Source organism: Grampus griseus, assembly GCF_964374135.1.
Source record: "Grampus griseus genome assembly, chromosome: 16".
NCBI classification, from domain to species: Eukaryota; Metazoa; Chordata; class Mammalia; order Artiodactyla; family Delphinidae; genus Grampus; species Grampus griseus.
In genome coordinates, this window is record NC_139010.1 from 74,422,151 (window position 1) to 74,427,141 (window position 4,991).

Sequence of the window (4,991 nt, forward strand, 5' to 3'; positions counted from 1 at the left end):
TTAGGAAGTGGTGTGGCCAAAAAAAAAAGATAAATATAGAAGTGTCATGTAACTCAGCAATTCCACTCCTAGATATCTACACAAGAGAAATGAAAACACGTGTTCGCCTAAAAACTGTACACAAATATTCATAGCAGCGTTATTCATAATAGCCAAAAAGGAGAAACAACACAAATGTCCATCAACTGATGAATGGAAAAATGAAATATGGTATATCCGTAAATTAAATATTATTCAGGCATAGTGCTGATTCGTGCTACACAATATACACGAACCTTGAAATTATTATGCTAAGTAAAAGAAGACAAACACAAAAAGCTACATATTGTATGACTCCATTTACATGAAACGTCCAGAAAAGGCAAATCCACAGGGACAGAAAGTAGATCAGTGGCTGCCTGCGGCTGGGGGAGGGGAAACGGGAAGGGACTGCTTTGAGTGAAGAGTTATTTTTTTTTGTAATTTTTTGTCAGCACTGTGGGGTCTTAGTTCCTGGAACCCGCACCCCCTGCAGTGGAAGCACAGAATCCTTTTTTTTTTTTTTGATATTTATTATGTTTATTCATAATTTGATTATGCTCGGTGGGCAGCACATCTCCAGGAGCCTCCCGGAGCCTGGGGATCTGAGCTACGGTCACAGACCATGCAGGAGGCTTCACTAGGGTTGGGAGGCTGCGGGCTTTCCCTGGTGCTTTCCCACGTGCTGACAGGGAAGGAGGAGAGGGTGCGAGCATCACCATTTCTCGAGTCAGGACTTTCTCCTTTCTACACTTCCTCCATGCCCTGTTAGTCATCATCATCATCATCCTCTGGAACAAAAATATCATGCTCCTCAAGCAGGGCAGCAAAGTTCTTGCTAATGAGCGTCCCGACAGAGAGAAAGGGGATCACAAGGGAGAACACACGGAGAAGGGAGAAGGACATTTCACCGGTTTGGGCAAAATGGAGCCGTTGAGAGTAACGGTGACTGACCTCATGGTACCAGACTCCGAACTGAGCCGCCGCGTCCGCCGTCCGTCGGAGACCTCACCACCTTTCCTCGGGCTCAGCCGGCTCCGGAAAGCCCCAGATGCGACGGGTGCCAACGCGAGCCAGCGAGCCGCTCCGGACGCCGTCTCCCAGCTCCGTCCCTCGTCCGGGCACCTGGAAGCACTGAACCTTAACCACTGGACCGCCGGGGAAATCCCCGAGTGCAGAGAGTGATGCAAATGTTCTGCAATTAGACAGTGGTGATGGTCGCCAAACCTCGTAAATATAATGAAAACCACTGAATTGTGCACTTTAAAACGGTGAATAGGGGCTTCCCTGGTGGAGCAGTGGTTGAGAGTCCGCCTGCCGATGCAGCGGACACGGGTTCGTGCCCCGGTCCGGGAAGATCCCACATGCCGCGGAGCGGCTGGGCTTGTGAGCCATGGCCGCTGAGACTGCGCGTCCGGAGCCTGTGCTCCGCAACGGGAGAGGCCACAGCGGTGAGAGGCCCGCGTACCGCAAAAATAAATAAATAAAACAAAACAAACAAACCAAAAAAACGGTGAATACTATGGTATGTGAATTACATCTCAAAAACAAACCAACAAAACAGCTGATAAAAAGCCAGCCAAGAGTCCAACCCAAGCCATCAGCCTCTTGGTCCTGCTCTGACACCCCTTAAAACGCCCATCACAGCCTCACACCACCAGAGTCCCTCATGAGGAGAATCTCACACCCACATCTGCTGCTGAGGGGCAGCTGGCATTTTTTTACCGTGTGACTCTGGGGACAAGGCCCCATCCTTACAGCTAGCTGGGTGGGGGCGTGGCCTGGAACACCCCCAGCCTGGCCAGAAACCTGTGACTTCACTCCACAGGACAGCCCAGGTCAGCCAGATCTCTCTCTCCCTCTCTCTCTGGAGTCTGGAACCGGAGAACGAGGGACTGAAGAGGTGAGCTGTGAGAGACGGACAGAGGGGACATGGGGGAGGCCTGCACTCAGAGCAGCCCCGGGAGCTGGTGAGCAGGTGGAAGTCGGAGGAGGCAGCAAGGATGGATAAGCCAGGGAGGGCAGTCAGAAGAGAGCAGGAAGCGGCTGTCTTCTTCCTTCCCAAGGCTCTGTGGGCTCCTTGAGCCATACTCGAGTTCCTGTTCTGATTCCGAGTCCCCACGGTGTCTTTACAGTAGCCACCTGCTCAAGGGAGGTCTGTTCTTTGCACTGAAAAGAGCCTGATGACACGCAGCAGGCATTTGTGGACCCAGGTTGGATAGACCAGCTCCCCCAGATTCACGGCCTTAGGGATGGGTTCTTTCGTTTACAAAGAAAACAGCAGATCTCAATGGTCTCTTCTGGAGCCCAGCCGGGAAAGCATCGGGCCATCTGCCTGAGATTCCATATGTAGGACTCCAGGACCCATCTTAGATACTGGCCTCAGAAGCCCTTGCACCTGCCCGGCAACGAGAAGATAATACACAAGGCGTAGGTTCCCACAGTGCGGACCAGTTACCATCTTGGTATCATTCTTTACTCTCCTTTGTCTTCTGACTTATTTGCTATGATTTAGCCTCTGCAATCGCCTCAAGTTAACCCAATTTTTTACAGACCAACAATTGGTGTGGAATAATAAAGACAGTCAAACTAAATATCTTATCTGGAGTGACCTTGAACTTATCAGTATTCTTCAAAGTAAGGAGAAGACATTTCACATCTCACTTTTAATGAGGAAAAAAAAAACTGTTCCTGGAAATATTTACCTTTCATCTGCTGCGCTGAGAGATGGGGGAGATTTGTCGACTTTGATCTCCACTTGTTTAATTACCGGGAAATGAAGTGCGCATAAGCCAGCAGGATCACGAAGTCTCACTCTTGCTGCAGAAGATGGCAGCTGGGGACCCAGCAGCCTGGCATTTTATTTTCCCAGATCAAAGCTGAACCAGCACCAGGATGGAAGAAGTATCCCGATGAGATGCGCCTGAAGAAGAACCAGGTGGCAGAGACTTGACCAAAGGGGTCACTGGACCAGCATCTCCCATGGGGTCTCCCCTTCTCGCCTCCCACCCTAAGAGAAGGGCACGGTGTAGTCCAGGGCCCTGTCTGGCCTGCCTGATCCAAGTGGCTGCCTGCACACCACATGCCAGGCCCCAGCTTGAGGCAAACCCAGCACACCTGTGCACCCACGGCCTTAGTTCTGACCACTTTCGACACACTACTAGCACCTGACTCCACCTGTGCTGGACCTCCCAGCTACAACCTCAGGTTGGTCCTCTTCTGAGCCTCACCTGCACAGCTCAGGTGAGTGAACACCATCCCAAGGAAAAGACCAGGGGACCGAAAACAAGACAAAAGCTGGCCTTCTCCGTGGACTGCCCATGACATGGAAGCTGGAATTTGGCCTCTGGGCATGCAGGGGCTGATGGGTAACCACGGGATGAAGGTGGGTAACATCTGGTGGGGGGGGGGCACTGTCGGTTGTGATGGATAGCATCCCACCATCCTTAGCACAGGAGTAACTCCACGATGCTCATCTCTAAAATGAGGGTGTTAAATGAGCCATTCTTTTTTTTTTTTTTTTTTGCGGTACGCGGGCCTCTCACTGTTGTGGCCTCTCCCGTTGTGGAGCACAGGCTCCGGACGCACAGGCTCAGCGGCCATGGCTCATGGGCCCAGCCGCTCTGCGGCATGTGGGATCTTCCCGGACCGGGGCACGAACCCACATCCGCTGTATCGGCAGGTGGACTCTCAACCACTGCGCCACCAGGGAAGCCCTAAATGAGACATTCTTGAAGAGCCTTCCCTCTTTAACATCATCTATCTTTATGATTCTATTTACTGAGCCTCTTCTGTAACCAGAACTGTGCTAGCTCCTCCAGAAGTCACATGGGTTGATCATGGTAGTGGTGGTGGTGATGGTAGCTGCTCACATTTACTGAGTCCTCACGATGTGCCAGGTGCGCCAGGGGCTGTACAAAGATTAACTCATTTAATCTTCAGAAATCCCTATGAGGTCAATACCATTATGTATTATCCCATTTGACAGATGAGGAAACTGAGGCCAGAAAGGTTCACATAGCTGTTAAGTGACAGAGCATGCTGTCAAGATATTATACTTCCCTTACATTCCAAACAAGGAGACAAGACAAATCCACATGAAACAACATAAGAGAAAATATGATGTAGGATTAAATTGTGCAGAACAAATGTTAAGCCCTAAAGCAGGAATCAGAAAACTATGGCACATGGAGCAAACAGTCCACTGCCTCTTTCTGTAAATAAAGTTTTATTGAAACACAGACACACCCATTTGGGGCATACTGTCTATGGTGGCTTTCACGCTGCATTGGCAGAGCCAAGTAGTTGAAACAGAGATCATGTGGCCTAAAATAGTCACTGTCTGACGCTTGAAAGTTTGCCAACCCCCTCTCTTATGGTGACCAACTGGCTGGGTTTGCCCAGCACTGAGGGAGTTCCTGAGATGCAGGACTTTACGTTTTTAAAACCAGTAAAATCTTGGGCAGACTGGAACAAGTTGGTCACCCTACCTGCTCTACCACAGCTCAGAGGAAGGCAACATCCCTGGGAGTTGCAGAGTTGATAGAGGTGAGCCTTGAAAAATGTGCAGGATTTGGATATATGGTGGGTGGGACATGGGTAGGATAGATGGAGGAAGAACATTTGAGATAGGAGAGAGCAGCAGGAGCCTGGAGAAAAATCAGCATGAGATGCTCATGGGACAGCGAGGAGAGAGACGGGTCTCCCTGAGCAGAGAATGCCCGTCAGGAAGCAGAAGTTGGGCCCATTAACTGAAGACTCCACAAAGGGTAGCTCATCATCATTGGTGGCAGTGTAAACAGGTCCCATCAGCTGGACAGTGCGTAAGTATGCATCAAAATGTTAAATGTGCGTGTGCTTTGACTGCCAATGGGGGAGACCCCAAATCAACACTCCACCCTGTATCCAAGCCTTCTGAAACGTGACTTTGTGGTTCCTCCCATCTTTACCTCTTAAGGTTGCAGTCAGCCACG

General features: G+C 50.3%; 1 pseudogene across 1 annotated transcript; it reads right to left on the reverse strand.

The window, feature by feature from the left end:
* Positions 1-673: 673 nt before the first annotated feature.
* On the reverse strand, positions 674-3,276 carry LOC309834315 (essential MCU regulator, mitochondrial-like; annotated as a pseudogene). Its single transcript, XR_014298545.1, has 3 exons — positions 3,249-3,276; positions 2,724-2,775; positions 674-1,143 (listed from the first exon to the last, which is right to left on the reverse strand). The product of XR_014298545.1 is annotated as an essential MCU regulator, mitochondrial-like (transcript).
* Positions 3,277-4,991: the final 1,715 nt, after the last annotated feature.